Genomic DNA, 20,571 nt, shown 5'->3' with positions numbered 1-20,571 from the left:
CGTCACTAACACAGTAAACGACCCCAAATAGATGTATTTCAATTGATACACAACTGAAAATTAGACGTTTCTGCCATCCAAGAATACACAAATGAATATGATGAAGACACACAAGCAGCATTATATCCATTCTGAGCCCGTTATAAACATTGCTTAAGCAATTCACTGGGTGTTTCGACTGACTTTATGTTGTGTTTAGGAAACATTTGCGCTGTGATAGAGTGCATTTGTGTACAGATAGAGAAGTGTGCTTAATATTTCGGGATATTGATAATGGTAGTATTAGTGTTTAATTGTATGTGTGAATACTCCGAACAAGTTACCTGAACGAGAATGCTTCTTGTTGTATTTGAAAGATCGTTTTGTGCACTGATCGCGCTTTGGTGTATTTTGGAGACTTCAGTTGTGTGTGTAATGCCCAATATTGTTTGTTATCGAAGCTAACACGTTCTGGGAATGCTGATGTTTTGCGCCGCGTCATGTGTGACCATCAGCTTGGCGACATTTGGGCAATAAAAGTTTGTGAAATACAACACACATCTCCAGAGCACATGGTATGCAATGCGTGATCAAACTCTGATTTCACTTAGTGTGCTCCCTTATAGTTCGGTACATTTGCCCCCTGTATTTTTTATGAAAATTGGAATGAAAGAAAGAGTTGTCGTAACCCTATAATGGCGAAGGCTACTCGGGTTTGCACAGCACAAGCTACAATATAAAAATGTATGTGCAGTAAGGAAAAGGAAGACGAAGTCCATGTGCCAAAAATCTATAACGCTGTCTTATACACACACGAACACAGAGATACATAAGGTGAAGGCGAGTCGTACTTGTTAAGGATTGCTGTCTTCGATAAAATGTTCGAGTGCGTTCAATGCTGTTCACTGTGTTATTTTCGATGGCCATAAGTGCGACAATATTTCGAGTGAGGAAGGCCAGTGTACATAAAAGGAGTGTAGCTCTTCTTTTAGCTGTCTTGCGTCACGCGTCCGGGGCACTCGAGGAGTCGATGACGAACATCCCCATCCTCGGTGCTACAGGATAAAGCCAGGGATGTAAACCGCTTTTTGCTATGTAATATAAAAAAGTTTTGTTTATGCTGGTCCCAAGGCGGTCAATGAATTAGTGTCTCGGAATTTTTTGAAAGGTCCAAATGGTATTCTAGTTGGGGGTCCACATCCTCAAAAACCGATTTCCTAATATTTTCATTAGACCCGGTTTACGTACACAATTCCTTCTTTAGTGCTTTATGGTACGTTGCATGTTCATTGGCGATAAAGGGATGGGTTGAATTGCTTCATTCTTGGGGGCTGATTTTGGCAGCAAGTTCACTAATTCGTTGCGTGCTATACCAATATATCTCCGGGGACCCAGTGTAATATCACTCAACGTTCTCTTTCAGAAGTCTAAGGTAAACGGTTGGGTCCTCGTATAGGATTCTTCCGTGTCATTAGATATAATCAATATTTTCAGGACATGCTCAAACCGATAACGACTCTCTGAAAGTTACCCACTTCTTTGGTGTCTCATATGTTTTTATAATATATGTGTTTTATCTACATATAAACATATATATGTGTTTTACAGGTTATATAGAACTGTGTGGAGTATAACCAACCCTTATATATAGAATTCGTTGATTACGAGAAAGCGTTTGATTCAATCGAAACCTCAACAGTCATGGAGACATTACGTAATCAGGGTGTAGACGAACCGTATGTAAAAATACTGAAAGATATCTATAGCGGCTCCACAGCCACCGTAGTCCTCCATAACGAAAGAAACAAAATCCCGACAAAGAAAGGCGTCAGGCAGGGAGATACGATCTCTCCAATGCTATTCACAGCGTGTTTACAGGAGGTATTCAGAGACCTGGATTGGGAAGAATTGGGGATAAGAGTTAATGGACAATACCTTAGCAACTTGTGATTCGCTGATGATATTGTCTTGTTTAGTAACTTAGGGGACCAATTGCAATGCATGCTCATTGAACTGGAGAGGCAAAGCAGAAGGGTGGGTGTAAAATTAATCTGAAGAAAACTAAAGTAATGTTTAACAGTCTCGGAAGACAACAGCAGTTTACGATAGGTAGCGAGGCACTGGAAGTGGTAAGGGAATACATCTACTTAGGACAGGTAGTGACCGCGGATCCGGATCATGAGACTGAAATAATCAGAAGAATAAGAATGGGCTGGGGTGCGTTTGGCAGGCATTCTCAGATGATGAAAGCAGGTTGCCATTATCTCTCAAGAGGAAAGTGTATAACAGCTGTGCCTTACCAGTACTCACGTACGGGGCAGAAAACTGGAGGTTTACAAAATGGGTTCTACTTCAATTGAGGACGACGCAACGAGCTATGGAAAGAAGAATGATGGGTGTAATTTTAAGGGATAACAAGAGAGCAGACAGGGTGACGGAACAAACACGAGTTAATGACATCTTAGTTTAAATCAAGAAAAATACATGGGAATAGGCAGGGCATGTAATTAGGAGGGAAGATAACCGATGGTCATTAAGGACTAAGGACTGGATTCCAAGAGAAGGCAAGCGTAGCAGTGGGCGTAGAAAGTTAGGTGGACGGATGAGATTAAGAAGTTTGCAGGGACAGCATGGCCAAAATTAGCACATGCCAGGGGTAGTCGGAGAAGTATGGGAGAGGCCTTTGCCCTTCAATGGGCGTATCCAGGCTGATGATGATGATGATGATGGGGATGATGATGATGATGATGATGATGTTTTTTATAAAAGATGTCGCTTGAAATTCGAACGTCTTCAAAAGAAAAGGAACGTTTCACACTACCGGCGAAAGAATCAGATTTTCATGAGCTATTTACATTATCAGTACTGTTCTATTCAAGTTTAAAAGAATAGTTCTGTAAACAAAGAGTGTGCTGACATATGGCAGCGCACTTCGAAACAAGGACGTAACAAAGAGTGAACAAACACTAGCACTGCATTACGTGCTGTTCATTCTGCGCTGTTCATTCTGTGTTACGTGCTTGTTGCGAAGTCCTCTGCCAAATTCAATCCTTATTAACCAACTAGCCCACAAGTGCGTCGTAAGAATGTGCACTGCAGCTTACGGTATACTATCTTTAAATGTGGAGTATGCCTGTCGGCTAGGAGGCAAATCGTCACCAAGAATAGCGCCTTGTATTCTTTAGTGGTCATTCCAAAACAACTTGCTGTTGGGCTAATTGGTAACGTGTCTTATATAACTGATTACGTGTTAGTGGTTATGGACTACTTTTAGGTCCTTTTTGCTGACCGTAGATACCAAAATTGGCGCATGTGCTGGCAGTTCTGGAAACTGATTAGCCAATTACTTTCGTGTGAGTGCTACCAAAGCGATTGAGTTGAACTATAGCTCATGTGTCATACCGCTGACACCGGCCCCTTTCATTACGATTAGTATTCTTCGCCTACTTCAGACGTTTTCATTCAATCTATCTATACATCTTTCCGTGTATCTGTCTATCGATCTGGCCTCTTAGCCCACAAAGTGAATCAAATCATCTACCAGCTTCAGACACTGTTACAGGTGACGAAGATATGCGCTCGTGGACGTGATGCCTTCTTGGTCGTTTCATTTAGTCATTCTACCTTCGTGATCTCACACTCGTCCTAGCGTGATCACGCCATCTACACCGACACAGTGGACCTAGTTGCCTAGTTGCTTGAGGCACCAAGTAGGTGCTCGCCATCGTGATGCCATCGTGGCCATTCCTTCGTCATCATTCCAGCTTTGTCCGAAGCTTGTCATGCCATCGTCATTACGTCGTCATCGTCATACAGTCGTCATGCATTCGATGCCACATTACCCTCGTGATGCCGCAGTGGTCGTTCCGTCGTCGTCGCTCCAGCTTACTGTCGTCATGCCGTCTACGTTATGCAATCGGCGTCGCGCCATTGCTGTCATACTGTTGTGAAGGTATCGCCACCACTGCGTCGTCGTTATGCATTCGTTGTCATACCACTCTCGTACTGTCGCAGTCGTTCAAACGTCGTAATTCTAGTTTCGTCATCCAACATTCGTCATGCCGCCGCCTTCATGCTAGCGTCATCACGCAGTCATCCTCAAACCATTGTCGTGATGCCATCGTCACCGCGCTTTGGTTTTACCTTCATCATTACTTCAGTAACATCATCCTATTGTCGGCATGCCCTCATCGTCATACTGGCTTCGTCCCTCCATCAACGACAATCCTTCTTTCATTCTATCGCAGTCATGCAGTCATCTTTCAATCACAATCACGCCGCCACTACCATGCCGCCATCGTCAGTGCATCGGGGTCTGACAGCTGTGCATGCGTTGTCATATCCTGCATGCGTGGACATATCGCTGTCGTGTTGCCGTCGTTTTCGTGCCGTCATCGTTATTCCATATTCGTTATTCCACTCGCGTCATGCCGCCATCGTCAAGATGTAGTCATCATACACAAGTCACAATAACGTTGCTCTCATACCCTAGACATGTCATCGTCGTGATTGCATCGTCGCCATACAGTTGTCATCATGCAGTCCATGTGATACCTTCACCGTGGTGACACGGCTGTCATTCACCGTCCTCATTCTAACTTTGTCATTCGGCTGTCTTCATGCCGTCATGGACACAGTCGTCGCCATACCGTTGTCGTCGTGCTGTCGTCGTCACCCTGTCAATTTACCGTAGTCATTACTTCATAATGCTATCTCATTGTCATCGTTCTGTCATCGTAAATACCTGCTTCGTTGACCAATCGACGGTAGCTCATCATTCGTCGTTGTACAGTCGTGGTCACGCAGATCCGGTACTGCTGTCGTGTCATTCAAACTTCCTCATCCGATTGTCGTCATACTCCCTTCGTCATGTCTTCGTCGTCATCCATGTTTCACGATACAGTCAACCAAATGACATTGCCGTCACGGACAAGTCATCGTTGCATGGTCCTATACATGCGACGGTTATGCATCGTCATCTATTCAGAATGGCAATTTCGTTCGCGCCATTTCTGTCACTTGCAAAAAGCTTCGACGTTCCATTGGTGGCATTCATTACCCGCCGTGGTTGCTCAGTGGCTATGGTGTGGCGCTGCTGAGAACGAGATCGGCGGAACGAATCCCGGCCGCGGTGTCCACATTTCGATGGGGCGAAATGCGAAAACACCCGTGTACTTAGATTTAGGTGCACGTTAAGGAACTCTAGGTGGTCGAAATTTCCCGAGTCTTCCACTACAGCGTGCTTCACAATCAGAAAGTGGTTTTGGCACGTTAAACCCCATAATGTAGTTTAATTTTAATGGTGATCTTTCGTCGTCAACCAATCATATTCACTGCGTTGTCGTCACGAAGTTGTCGTCATGCAATCATGCTCATGGCCGACCTTGGTAAGTGAGTGTCACAGCCAGCTCGGCCGATACCTGCCGACAGTGTATGCTGCATGTAGCCAAATGAAGTAGTTTCGCATGACCGCTACAAATATTAAACAACCATAATTTAGTGATACTGTGTGTCACTACGTTGAGGTAGCGACAGTCATTGCCAGCTCCAGTTATCGAGAGATTAGTTCTGTCCTAGTTTTGTTTTTCATCTGCGGGAGTCATTCAAACATGTAGGCGAAATTTTCGCTATCGAAGCTGAAGATTGGCCTGTGAAAAGCAAAGAATAAAACGGAGATATATGCACACTTCTGCACAAATTACTTGTCCACGAATGTCCGCGTTTGAGTTCATATTCTTACGGCGAGAATTTACGTGCAAAATAATTATTTACAAGAGAAGGCGCACAACGCTGAAGCAATGGTAGGGATAAAGCGTACCCGCCGAATAGCCTAACGACGTCGTGTCATTAAGCAGTTTTAGTTTTGCATCCGCAACAGTTTTGCGTGCGCAGAAAACCCGCGAAGGCGACAGCGCGCATGCGCAGTACGCAGGATCACGCACGGTCTCTTGCGTGCGGCCGCAGCTTTTCTAAAGGTGCGTAGCGTTCGCTGTGCGCTCTGCGGCCTCTGCGAGACGTTCTCGCGTGTTCTCGCGCGTCCACGAGAGCGCATTTTTCGATATGGCTCTTGCCGAAGATGTGGCTCCGGCTTGTGGTTGGACTTAGTGGCGGCTGATATTGGCTACACAGTTTCAGAAAGTGGCATATGGCGGCGCTGATTGGCACACTACCGGCTCCTGCGCATACAAGTCAGCAAACCCCTTCTCAACTTTTGCGTCCGGCCAACTATGGCCGTTTCATGCGCGTGTGCTTCGCTAAGTACACACGACCTCGCGCGATGCGTACGTTGGTGGTTGCGGACACCCAACTAAAACTGCCTATTGTCCATGCACCAGCCACAGCATCGCCGCCTTCGGGTAATGACGTAGCAGCAGAATTGGAAATTTGCTCGAAGCGTTGAGTGATAGGCTGATTTGTCCCTACTGAAAACCACGATATTCTACGATGACAGACTCTACTACAGAGCAATTCTTACACCGCAGCAGATTGAAGTTGTCAATGGCTTCGCCTTCAGCACTTGTCCGACTTTCTTCGCTTCTGGCATGTCCTTGTGGACGTTGCAGCACAGAGCCAACACTTCCTGAATATAGGAGATATACTGATTTGTGGACGTCTGGGCATGAGTTGAGAGTTCTTTCTGGGCCGCTAGTTGTCGTCCGATAGGTTTCACAAACAGATCGCGTAATTTCTGCTTACAGACCAGCCAATTTGTCAAATCTGCCTCACGCGTCTTGAGCCACAGCCGTGCCAATTAGAAGAATATATTCGCAGGTATTATCATCGGATTCCACGTGTTCTTGTTGCTGACGCGCTCTTACATAGCAAGCCACTTATCGAAGCCTTCGGCGCTTGTGCCGCTGAATGTCTCGGGGTCACGAGGGTGCAAGAAATGACCGGTGCCAGGCCTTAATCACACTCGGTCACTTGGATGGCCATTGTGGTGGCTGGAAAGTGCCGTCAGCAGCGATGATCCAATTCACTGTGTTGTAGCGTACTGACTCCGTACTACGGAGAGAATCTATAAACAAAGGATATATTTACAAGGCAAAGAGAACAACGCTGCAACATTCGTACACAGCAGATAGCCCCACCACCGTCGTCGTCATCGTCCATGTACAGACCGCTGGATCACCGCCCGTGAAAATATATTGATGATATGTATGATATCGAAGTGGCAATTACGGGCTTCAGAAGCAGAGAAATGCAGAGGGGCACTAGTTTTTGTACCCACTAAGTGGTGGTAGTGGTAACAACTTTATTAACAATCCGACAAATTCGTGGCCTGGGCCTAGGCCACCCCCGAGGAAGTCCGGAGATCCTGTCTCTTTGCCGCCTCACGGGCTTGCTGGATGGCCCATAGTAGATATTCGAGGTTTGAGCGGCGCAACGCGGCCGTCCATCGCACCGCAGCTTGATCTGGAGAAACTGCATTTTCTGTGCATATAACCTCACATTCCCAGAGAATGTGTCTAAGAGATGCGTGAGCCCTGCCGCATAGTTTGCAGTTATCATCTGAGTAGATGTCCGGATATATCCTCCTGAGAGGGACGGGGTTGGGGAAGGTCTTTGTTTGTAGCTGCCTCCAGTCTACCGCTTGGGCCCTGTTGAGTTTGGTGTTAGGGGGCGGATAAACCCACCTCGAGTTTTGATAAAATTTTGTAATGTCGCAGTATCCGGTCATTCTGTCCCTCTCTGTCCATGCCTCCGTTGGATTTCCAACCCCAAGAGAGGATCCTTCTTCGCGGGCGCGGAATGTGAGACCTCGCGCTATGCGGTGGACCTCCTCGTTGAGGTTGGGTACGGGGGTGTCGGGGGACGTGTGAGCTGGGCACCATATAATGTGTCGTTGCTCCATCTCCTCGGAGGTGACATAGTTCGGGTTGGCTTTGAGTATAGCCTCAGCCTTCGTCGAAATTCTGCCTTGTGCATAATTTCTGACCGCCGTCTGCGAGTCACCGAGTATGTATCTACAACTGGGGTTAACGATGGCTAGGGCTATCGCCACCTCTTCCGCTACCTCGGGGTTTTTTACACGTATGCTACAAGAACTGACTAATTGTTTTTCGGTATTGAGGACGGCCACTGCGAAAGCACGTCGATCCTCATATTTTGCCACGTCTACTTACAGCGCTTCCTTGACCCTACCGAAGGCTTGGAGTAAAGCCTTGGCTCTACTCTCTCTTCGACCCTGATTGAATTCGGGGCTCATGTTCTTGGGTATATTAGCCACCTGCAGGTTTTCCCTGATCGCGCTTGGAAGGGATGTCTTGTCGCCGTGCTGCTTGCGATAACTTATCCCGAGTTTCTCCGGGATGCTCCTGCCCGTTCGTGTCTTCGCTAGTCTCTCGAATTGCGAGATTTGGTGTGCCTCAATTAACTCTTCAAGCGTGTTGTGGACGCCCAGCTGTAGCAGAAGTTCCGTGCTGGTGCTGTCTGGAAGGTCCAGTGCCATCTTGTGTGCTCTTCTAATGAGGGTGTTCAGTTTGGCATATTCAGCCGCGTACCAGTTGTGGTAGGTGGCCACATAGGTAATGTGGCTAATAACGAAGGAGTGTATGAGTCTGACGACGTTGACCTGCCTCATACCCTGATGTCTGTTGGTGATTCTTCTGACGAGCCTCATCGTGTTCGTGATCTTAGTCTCCAAATGCCTGACCGTTTCTCCGTTGCTGCCGTTCGATTCTATGATGAGTCCGAGCACCTTAATCTGCTTAAACCTGGGTATTTCTTGTCCGTCTTTGGCGAGTAAGCAAATTTCTTCGTATGCAGCATGCTGGATGTAAGCCTTGGGGGGTCTTCCCCTAAGCGTCGGGCGGTAGAGGAGGAGGTCCGATTTTTCTGGCGAGCAGACGAGACCGGTTCCGACGAGGTACTCTTCCACCACCTCGATCGCGGTCAGTAATCGCTGTTCGATTTCTCCGTCGCTTCCCTCGGACACCCAGATCGTAGCGTCGTTCGCGTATGTTCTGTGATGCACTCCCTCGATGGCGTTCAGGCGCTCGGGGAGGCCGATCATAATGAGATTAAAGAACATCGGCGAGATGACCGAGCCTTGCGGGGTGCCGACGCTGCCTATGTTCCTGTCTTCGGATGCGAGTTTGCCCAGCGTGAAGAAGACTTTCCTGTTTGTGAGGAAATCCTGAACATAGCTGTACGCTCGGTTTCCTAGATTGAGTGCGGCAATGCTTCGTAGTATGGCTGCGTGAGCGGCATTGTCTGATGCTTTCTTGAGGTCTAATCCTAGAATAGCCCTGGTACCTCTTGTCTTGTTGTCGAGTATCTGGTGCTTGATTTGCAACATTGCATCCTGCGTGGACAGATGAGCTCGAAACCCGAGCATGGTGTCTGGATACGCTTCCACGTCGTCCAAGTGTGCGTTGATGCGGGTGAGGAAGGCGTGCTCCATCAACTTTCCGCCGCACGACGTAAGGGATATTGGTCGAAGGTTGGCCAGACTTGGGGGTTTCCCTGGTTTGGGGATGAGCACCATTTTTGCTCTTTTCCTCTGGTCGGGGATGCATCCTCGGGTCCAGCAATCGTTAATGTACTTGGTTAGTTCGAAGATGGTCTCGTTGTCCAAGTTACGAAGGGTCTTATTAGTTACGCCGTCCGGTCCCGGGGCCGACTTGCTGTTGAGCTTTTGCAAAGCGGCCCGGATTTCCGCCTCGCCAAAGTATCTGTCCAGAGAGAAATTGGGATTTCCCGTGTATTCCCCGTGTTGAATAGTCGGGCTATGCGGGGTGTATCTGTCGCAGAATTCGGAAAGGATTTCTTCCTCGTCCTTAGTGTGTGTGTGTATTACATTGCGCATGGTTTCCCTATGTGTTGCCTTGGCCTTGGTCGGGTCTAGCGGGTGTCGGAGCAGGCGCCATGTGTGACCGGTGCCAATCCGTCCGTCCATCTCGTTGCAGATCTCATCCCATTGTTGTTTACTAAGAGTTTTGCAGTGTTCTTCCATTTGTTTGTTGAGTAACGCTATGCGTTTCCTCAACTTCCTATTGTGTCTTTGTTTCTGCCACCTGGCTTGAAGCGATCGTTTGACCTCCCACATGTGCACCAGCCGGCTGTCGATCTTCTCGACGGGAAGTTCTGGCGTCACGGTCTTTTTTACTTCATTGACGTCAGCCATCACTTTTTCGGCCCAGTGTTGAATGTCTGTGATGGGCGCGTGCGTCATTCCGGCTGAAGACGTGATTGTTAATGAGCCGGCTCTTATACCTAAGTATCTTTTCTAAACAAAATGAAAAACTATTTCGAGGCCAAAAACTATAGGATATATACGCCTTTATCAGCCACTTCATATTGCTGCTGCCTCAGTTACATGAGGATGACTATGTTTTAGAAATAACAAAAAATGATGACAGTGATGTAACCACATGCATTGGTTCGTTAGCGAAAGGCAAAATACCTGGCCAGCGGCGGCTGTACTGCTTAGTTTTATCAATGTTTGGTTCCATCTTGTCACAAGCACGCTTGTGCGCGCGTCCGTTGACAAAATGTACAAGACATAGCAAACAATTATTACGAGATGATAGCATGGGTAGTATAAGTAAACATGACCACTTTGCAAATCATTGCACTGTCCACGCACAATTCCGAGAACGTCCATCATTCTGATTTGAACTCGCATTCTACTACCCGTGGCACCAAGTTAGCAGACCTGCTTGCAGACATTGCGGGCGAAAGCAAACCCCTCGCACTTTCATGCGTTGTAAGGAATGTGTGTTATTATTCTATAAGCAACTGTAGCAGCAATATTTGAGCACAATTGTCGCTATGTATACCACTTTCCCATTTTAACGCTTGTACGAAACTTATATACTGCAGATTGCCGATTAACTGACGCGACACAGTGAACTATGGAGTTAAGGAGCTTGGTCCTGTCAAGGAGCTGCTGCCCTGTTTCAAAGAGAAATGTGTGAAGGAAGCGCTGACAAGAAATGCTTACGGTGTTTTTGTTCTTTTTTTATAATTAGGTGCCTATTGGCTACATAATCAGAATATCAATCCTCAATTTCTGGAGTACATGAATAATCATCAACTCTACTGTCTTCCTATCAACCATATCGGTGCGATTTTCATGTGCAGCATAATTTACAGTTCGAGGCGCGGCCTGTAAATTTAACAAATCTTCCGACCGGCACTTACCATGTTATCCTTCGCCATTTATGCCAGGCCGTTACCTATCGTAACGTATGTCGTGCGCCACTAGTACCATTGATTAAGGGCGAAAAGGGAAAGTCACTTTCAGTGATAAAAGTTTGTCTACCGTTTTACAAGAACGTTGTATTTTGTAGCGCTATAGAAGGCCCACCTCTGAACTGTCTACACGTGAAGTGGTTTCTCTAGAAAGCGATTAGAAATTTCGAAAACAGAATTTTCCGATACCATAGTCCCTTCCTAAAACTGTGTTTGTACGCCAAAACCACTGATTACAAGAGGCAGTTGCAACCTACGAAGGCATTCGTCACTGTACCACTTTATTCACCATGACTATTCACCATGAAAAAAGAAATTACTCTGTCACGCAAAGTTAACACGAGAGGATAAAATACAAGCCTCGTCCTTTAGGGTCGCTTCTCTGCAAACGAAACGCGCCTCACACACTTACCTTCGTATTATCCAATTCAGCTCCTAATACACTTAGGTTCTGATGGCACCGTAATGGTGTGGCTTGTGACTAGACCACTGGGGTGACTTACACGCGGGTCATAAGCGCAGACAATAAAAAATTAATAATAAAATTAATATATCTATGCATAGTTGGCGGCTCTGCCACATCATACAGTATACTTTCAGATGTCAGTAACTTGCCAAAGCTAGACAAAGAAAACTATGGGCCTTTTCGGAACACATTACACAAATAAAGCTAGTGTCTAGGACAGAATTAGCTGGAACACTCCCTTCACCTCACATTCAGCTTCCAAAATATTTATCGCAAACCTTAAGATAAGTAGCTCTTTTCACATGAATTTTCGTTTGGTTCGCTTTCCGTGCTGCAGTCACCAAAGTATATTTTAAGGTCGCAAGCTGTAATTATAAAAATTATCTTTGAAATGATTGCACTACTTCCGTCACTCCATGAAAATACCAACTCTTCTTACGGGCTGGCGCAATTTTATTCCAACGATATCTTTGTAAATGATGCTTCACATGTCGTCGACATCACCGCTCCGCCCCTAGTGCAAAAACAAAAAGAAAACAAGAAACGTTGACAATAAATTTGTGGCAAGTACATGGTATAAACAAGGCATAGAACCCCGAAATGCCAATGAACAACCCTTCGCGTATGTATTATCTTGTGTGAAGGTAACCGAAACTACTCTTGCTTCGACCTGAGGTATTGCACCAGCTAGTAGAGAAGTGCTGTTTCTATTTGCAGTTCTTCAGACGTACAACTACGCACTAAACAAAAAAATAAGAGTAATTGTGCGCGCGACAGTATGTCAAGTGCAACGACGACTGAGGTATACGCGTGCAAGAGAATGTCATCATCCTCACCCTACATATCTACAGCAGATTCTATGTATTTAAACTGCTGCAGGCGCAAGACGTATATGCCCGCTGTACGCGTAGTTTTTGAGCTCTCGAATATGTGCATATTAGTGCGATTGCGCAAAGGGCCCCGTTTCGCAGGAAATCCAGCGTCGGGGTGAGGACATCACTCAGCGTCGGACATCACTTCGGCAAAAAGAATTTGGAACCACGCATATCCATCCATGCAGGCACTCCATGTGGCGCAACGAAGTTACTGAACTAATAAAACTTCTCAAATTACAATACGTAGATAAATCGTAAAGTACAACTTACACACAACCTACAGGCATCGTAGTGTCGGATTGTAATTTGAATATACGATAAAACATAATTCTGCTACAAGAAAATGAAACGCGAACTCCTTTTAAAGCGATAGCGTTTTCCAGCTGCCGTTTGAGGTCTGTCTTAGTAGGAGCGGCGCGGCCCTCTCGGTTCCTCAAAAAAAGAACCACAAAACTCGCCTTCTCGTAGAACGTTCGTCGCCAGCGTTTCGCGTTAAACATTACGGCTACATAAGCTACAGTTGCCGGGATGCATGGGAAGCACTCAGGGATCATTGACTGCTATCGCGTTGCACTCCTAAGGTGACGCTTAGGCGTCGTGAAAATTTTATTATCATTATCGTTAATATCACTATTAGTGACGTTAATGTACCCGTAATTTCATGGACTACTAATTCCGTCTGCCAGAATTCATTTTCCATCTCTCAAGAATGCCAGTCCTTATTTGACTTTATATTGTTATGGGGAGAAAAGATGCGTGATAATATATTTACAAGATATATTCAACGGGCAGAAGACAGGCATACAAAATGGAGCCCGGGCGCGATCATATCGGCGATCGTCTTCTTCAGTCATCGCATCACCGTTCACTCTGGCAGCGCCTCGTAGCATGATCCCCGGCGACGAAGGCGCTGTCCTGCCGCTTGGTAGGTTTTAGTGGTATCGCTTCAGTCGAGTGACGTGAACGATATCAGAGGAGGATCGCGTTGTGGAGGTATCGAGAGCTTGTAACTCATAGATCACGTCTTTCAATTGACGCAAGACACGGTATGGGTATGAGTAGGGTGAAATCAGCTTCTCACAAAGACGATCTCACCGTGCTTGTTTCTCAAGAAGCACGATGCCACTAGGCTTAAAATGGGCATCGCGGTGACGAGTGTCATATATGTGTCGTTGCTTTTCTTGTGAAGTGATAAGACGCAGGCCAGCAATCTCACGTGCCTCAGTCGCTCTAGATAGGGCATCTCGGGCATATTCTGATGTATTGAGAACGGCTGGGAGGATCGCGTCAAATGGTAGTGTAGAGTCTCGTTCATAAAAGGGAAAAAACAATGAAAAAGCAGCAGAATCATGGCGGCATCTCGATCACGGTGGTCGGTGGAGACGTACATAGCGAGCATTTCTGGGATAGTTATATTGAACGGCTCTGTGAGGCCGTTGGTCTGACTTGTGCTTTGTAGCACAAATGTGCAATATGTCCTGGACAACCTGTGAAAGGAAGTAGTGGCCCCGGTCGGTAAGGAGTTTTCAGGGAGCGCCGTAGTGAAGTATCACTTCGTCAAGAAGGAAGCCAGCGATGTCGGTTGTACAACTGGTAGGGAGAGTACGCGTGATCGCGTACCGGGTGGTGTATTCCGTAGCAACTGCTATCCACTTGTTCCTACTAAGCGATAGCGGAAAATGGCCAATGATATCAAGAATAATTCGAAAGAATGGCGAGGATGCTATTTCCATGAGCGATAGACGGCCAGCTAGTAAGGCTGCTGGTTTTTTGTGGTGCAGAGAAGATTTGCAGGAGGCGACGTAACGGCAAACGGCACGGTAAATACCGGCCCAAAAGAAACGACGCCGAACACGGTCATATGTCTTTGAGACTCCCAGATGACCAGTGGTTGGGCCACCATGTAACTGGACAAGCACAGGCTCATGCATATCCTTGGGAACGATGAGTAGGGCCATTAGGGTGGATTTTGTAACGGTACAATATGCCATCTTGGAGCCCAACCTTGCTCGAAGAGGGTGGAGTTGGCAGGTCCGTCAGGCTGAGAATTTATGTCTCTGAGGTAAGGGTCGCGTCGTTGCTCATCGGTAAAGTCACCAAGCGCGGTAAGCGCGACGACGCAAGTTGACTCGCCGCTCTCAGGCTGGTCTGGTGGGTCTACTGGGTGATGTGACAAGCAATCAGCGTGCTAGTGGAGGTGGCGTGTCTTATACACCACTGTGTAAGCGTACTCTTGGAGCCGTAGAGCCTACCGACCGAGATGTCTAGCTGGATTTTTTAAAGAGGACAGCCAACACAGGGGGTGGAGATCGGTGATAACCATGAAAGGCCGTCCGTAGAGGTAGGGGCGAAATCTACCTACTGCCTAAACGTGGGCGAGGCATTCACGTTCGGTGACCGAGTAATTGCATTTGGCTGGCGACAGAAGACGGCTAGGGTACGTAGTGACATGGCTGATACCGTTTTGTCGTTGTGCCAAAACAGCGCCGATACCGTGGCCGCTGGCGTCAGTGCGAACCTCCGTTCAGGCGGACACGTCAAAGTGGCCGAGAATCGGTGGTGGCATGAGTCGCGTCGTCAGCTCAGCGAACGCCCTAGCTTGGACAGGACCCCAGACAAAATTCGCGTCTTTCTTAAGGAATTCCGTTAGAGGGCGTGCGATGACAGTAAAATCTTGCATGAATCTGATGAAGTAGGAGCAGAGGCCTACAAAGCATTGAACGTCGGTAGCGCAGGTGGGAACAGGGAAATTCTTGAGCGCGCGAAGTTTCTACTGATTGGCACGAACACCGGAAGAGTCGATGCTTTGTCCGAACACAGTAAGTTGCCGGCGGACGAAGTGACATTTCCTCGAATTGAGCTGAAGTCTCGCCTTGGGGAACACCGAAAGAACTGTTGAGAGATGTTCGACGTGTGCGTCAAAAATCGGCGAAAAGACAATGGCATCATCGAGGTAGCACACGCCGATTGACCACTTTAAGCCTTGAAGGTGGGCGTCGATCATTCGTTCGAATGTGGCGGGAGCATTGCATAGGCGGAATGGCATTACCTTAACCTGATAGATCCCATCAGGTGTAACAAACGGCGTCTTTTCACAATCCATGTCGTGAACTCCAATTTACCAATTCCCGGAACGAATGTCAATACATCAAATAAAAATACATGGAACCACTTAGATAGTCAAGGGCGTGACCTATCCAAGGTAAGGGGTACACGTCTTTTTTGTTACTTGGTTAAGATTCCGCAAGTCGATACAGAAGCGCTAGCTGTTGTCCTTCTTTCTAACGAGCACGACAGGAGATGCCATGGGCTTGAAGAAGGTTAGATGATATCATGGGCGAGCATTCTGTCAACTTCCTTTTGCATAACTTGGTGCTCAGCGGAGGAGACACGATAGGCACGTCGCTGCAAGGTTTGGCATCGCGTGTGTGAATCCAATGCTTGGCAACTGTTGTTTGTCCCAGTGGTTGGTCATTGAGATCAAAAATATCCTGATATGACATGAGCAGGCCCCAAAGCGCGTGTACGTGTACGGCAGGAAGGTCAGTGGCGATCATCTTCGTTATGTTATCTAGCATCGTGGGGTTCGAATCAATAGCAGCAGGAGGCTGTGCAGCAGGCTCAGTTAAGTCGAAAACATGATAGTCGGATCCTGGAGCCAGGGTTGCAAGAAGATACCCTGAGGTATTACTTGAGGGCATAGTCCAAAATTCACAATATGGAGACATGCGGCATTGGCCTTCATACTGATGATCAAGTGCGGGAACATGTCATTCTGCGAACAGAGAACGGTAGCGTTAGGCAACACGATGTAATCGCCGTCGTCCACAGGGCGATCAGGAGAGACGTCGATGTAAGTCACGGCTAGATGTGGTAGACGAATGTAATCGGTGGAACACAGCGGACTCGGCGCAGGATCGGAAGTCTCAATGGCATGACGTAAGGCAAGCTGGATAACCCCTGCAGAGCAGTCAATAGGAGCCGAATGTGTCGAGAGAAAGTCAAGTCCTAATATGATCGCATGTGGGCACTGATCCAAGACATAAAACAAAACTGAAGTGTGGCGTATGGCAACAGTGACACGGGAGGTACACAACCCAGCAACAGCCGGAGTTGCACCATCGGCTACGCGTGTACAGCGATCGGAGCAGGGGTAGGAATTTTTTTCAGACGGATACGGAGGTTTGAGTTCATGACCGATATGTGGGCGCCCGTGTCAATGGGTGCGATGACAGGTATACCGTCCACGTCTACGTTGATGAGGCTGTAAGGTCGAGGTAGTGTGAGCAGAGGAATTTTGGGTAGGGTTGTCGTGGCAGGCTCACCTCTCAAAGCTGCACCCGTCACTTTTCCGAAGAGAGGTGGAAGTATGTGGCAGAAGCAGAGCGACGACGCAGAGATGAGCGGGGGAGGTGTCGTGATGGGGAAGCGGAGCGGTTTGATCGTGCTGGTGATGATGGCGGAGCGCTGTCGTCGTCATTGTGTCGGCCAACGCTGCTCGGCCAAGGCTGCGAATTCCAAACACTGCGCCAATGGCGCGAAATGTGTCCAACGCGTCCACAACAGAAGCAGATGGGCCTGTCATCGGAAGTGCGCTGTTCTGCGGAATAATACTGATATCGAAGACGAACGGGTGGGCGTCTGTATAACTCAGGTGCGGCAGGCGGGTGGTAGCGAGGTCCGTTGACTGGGCAAAGCGTCTGTAATCCTGCGTTTGTTAGTTCTTGACGCACAACGGTTTGGATAAGGGAAATGGGTGCATGGGACTCGTCGGCGTTACACACCTGAAGGGCAACTGGGGAGGCAGCTTGAATTTCGCGGCGGATGATCCGCACAATACTGTTGGATGCAGCAGGAATGGGTGGAACGGGTGTGAGACGGAGGTCCTCGTAGGTAGACGTCGCAGCCATGTTCGGAAGATGTATGAAGTTCGGAGTAACGCGGCGACTTTTTGCTTCTTGATGACGTCTTGCACTGTGGATGAGTTTTTAAAAACCAGAAGTGTAAACGCGTCATCCGCGATGCATTTGAGGATATGCGCAACCTTTTCAGTTTGCGGCATCGTTTCGTCGACTTTGCGACAAAGCGCGAGCACGTCCTGGAGGTACGTCATATAGGACTCGGTACAAGTCTTAGCTCGGCTAGCAAGTTCTTTCTGCGCAGCACGACGGCGTCCGACGGGCTTCCCAAACCGATCGATGAGCTTTTGCTTACATGCCTCCCAGCTCGTAAGTTCCCGTTCGTGGTTCAGAAACCACACTTGTGCGATGCCCACCAGGTAAAATATGATGTTCGCTAGCATCAGGGTTGGGCCCCATATGTTGCTAGTGCTCACCCGTTGGTACAGTTGAAGCCGACCTTGGACGTCGGCGTTGTCAGAGCAGGAAAAGGTACCTAGATTACTCGGTTGTGTAAAGACGACGGAGCGGTTCGCGGGGGCGGCGGTGGTGCAACCTTTATTTAGTGAATGCTAACATGAAAAAAAAAAAAATTGGCAGAGGCTTAGCATCGCTAAGGCCACTGGATTGCGAAAGCAATCTTCTGTTCAGGTTGTAGAGTTCCATACTGCTCATCGAACGTGTAGATGCAGTCTCGTCGCCATTTAAAACATCCATAAGGCTTGCTGTCGAACGATCAGGTGTCGCCAAAGTCGTGTCAGCTTTGAGTGCATGCATGATACTGGTAGATGCACTCAGATCAAGAGATGTTGAACGCATTCGCCTGGCTGCATGATATGCACGCCGTTTAGCTAAACGTTCTTGCCGCTCTTCATCCGTTTCTTCCGCACGCCGCCGCTTCTTAGCTGCAGCACATCGTTGCAGCTTCACCTTATACACATCATCCGACATACCATGGTGGATTCGCTGGGACGAATGCGACGAGCCGAGTTGGGGGGCCGCTTTTCCACAGCTGGCATAACGTCACGTAGAGCGAGCGCCCCTCGCGGCAGCGACGCGCAGCTCCAGCATGGAGGATTCGCTGGGACGATCGCGACGAGCCGAGTTGGGGCCCCGCTTTTCCAGAGCTGGTATGACGTCACAGATAGGTCACGCTAAAGGTCAATGGTGGATTCTCCGGGACGACTGCCAAGAGCGGAAACCTCGAGCAGTATTGCTTTCGCAATAAAAATTATGATGCCGCCGTTCCGTGGGTGGCCTTCAGGCTGCTGGTCGTGGCCTCCAGATTATGCTTAGCGGCGACTTCCGCTGCCCAGATCGTTAGCCGTAGTTGGACAACTGGCTCCGAGCTGGCCAAAGCAGCCTCCCACAGCTGCGGACTAGATACATGCCAAGAGGCAGGGGCACAATGTTTCAGGCATGAATAGAGAATAGGAGCATAGTCTGCTCGTGGGTGTCTGCAGAGCATGCATTCGGGTGAGAAGGCACAGGGATGAATAAGGGCAAGTCGGGCCGGAAAGAATAAAGTGTGGGCCTGTAAATGGCGCCACATGCTCTGTTGGAGCTTAGACAGGTATTTGTGAGGGGGAGGGAGGGGCAGGCGAGAGTTGCGGTAATGAAGGGTGATGTCATGAAAGGTGAGGAGGGACCAGGCATGTCCATCCCGGAATAGAGAGGGCCAGCTCCATCTGTCATCTCGAGAGCGACGGAATTTGTCGCCTCGTTGCCAGGGTGCCCCGCGTGAGGCGGAACCCAGAGGAATTGGATACGACGAGAAGGGGGAGGGGAGTGCTCAAGGATGCTGAGCGCAGAGGAAGAGATGCGGCCCTTCGCAAAGTTGTAGTAGACTGCAGCTTGGGAGTCGCTGAATATGAAGCGGGCCGGGGTAGTGGCAATGGCGAGCGCAATAGCTGCTTCCTCTGCGACAGTGGGGGTGGGGGCAAGTATAGTGGCAACAGTGAGAGGAAAAAGTTTATGAGAAATGGTGGCAAGGCCGTAGGCGGGGTGGGAATTGTATAGGGCCGCATGGACATACACAGTGCCGGCCTATGTGCCGTGCTGGCGCCAGAGGGTGGAGGCGCGGGCATAGCGGCGGACGGCATGATGCCCAGGGTGTATGTTCTTGGGAAGAGGGTTGACAGTGAGCATGGAAGATACAGAGGAGCATAAGGGGTGGTAAGGCGGATGGTTGGGGCACGGTAGGTGACCTTCTCGAAGCATTCTCGTCCTTGCTGTGCTCTGGTACTGTAGATGCCGCCAAGGAGCGTCCGCGGCGTATATCCGTCTTGAAAAACCCGCATTCTCCACCAGAATGTTACGGGGGAAAAGACGCTTGACAATATATTTACAAGATATATACAACAGGCAGAACACAGGCATACAAGATGGAGCCCGTGCGCACCACTACCGGCGATTGTCATCTTTGTCAGTTCTCTCATCATCGTAGAGGTATTATTTAATTCCATGCAGCAGCCAAACTTCACTCAGAACTGGTGGCACAGTGTGCTAGATTTATGTCTCACGAATCTTGCGACTATTTCCTTGATACGCTGCAACGTTCATCTGGCTGCGCCCAGTAATTTCCACCCTTCTATGATTGTTTTTCCAAAACCCTGCTAGCAATAAGTCCTCCATTCGTTCCGCTTACAACACCAAGCCCAGCTTCAAGTCTTCCCTTGGAGACTACGTTGGCTTCTATCATAATCTTGAAAACGCTGATTGGTCAGTTGTAGATGGAACAGGTGATACTGATGAGCAGGCTAATATACTTGCGAGAGCGACTGAAGATTTGTGTGGAATATTCATACCTGCAACACCGCTCAAAAACTCCTGGTTAGCTTAATGGTTTTCTAAGAAATTGAAAAGGACACTAAAACTGAAAGCTCGTGCACACAGAAGAGACGGGGAAATAGGCCTAAACAAGTGAGAACTTGAACTGAGGCGATGTTGGTGTCGTTGCAGATTTTATTATAACAGTGATCAGTACAACTACATTTAACATGTTGAAACTAGCGTGACACATTCTTCAAAGTATGTCTGGAGGTATGTAGGTTGTCATTCTTCTAAGAAGAGTGTCGGAAACGTATGTGCTGTTGATTAAAAGGGCGGTGTTGTCTCGAACTGCTGATGCTTTCGCAGAAGGTTTCGTTTCCCT

General features: G+C 48.1%; 1 long non-coding RNA gene across 1 annotated transcript in view; it reads right to left on the bottom strand.

Moving 5' to 3' along the window:
• Positions 1–12,057: 12,057 nt before the first annotated feature.
• The window catches only part of LOC140216599 (uncharacterized), a 28,213-nt gene continuing 19,699 nt past the window's right edge, over positions 12,058–20,571 (bottom strand). Inside the window, exon 6 of the long non-coding RNA XR_011893200.1 lies at positions 12,058–12,158. This is a non-coding gene — a long non-coding RNA (uncharacterized lncRNA). The remainder of the gene's footprint in view (positions 12,159–20,571) is intronic.

This window comes from Dermacentor andersoni, chromosome 3 (genome assembly GCF_023375885.2).
Source record: "Dermacentor andersoni chromosome 3, qqDerAnde1_hic_scaffold, whole genome shotgun sequence".
Lineage (NCBI taxonomy): Eukaryota > Metazoa > Arthropoda > Arachnida > Ixodida > Ixodidae > Dermacentor > Dermacentor andersoni.
This window is presented reverse-complemented; position numbering and strand designations above follow the sequence as displayed.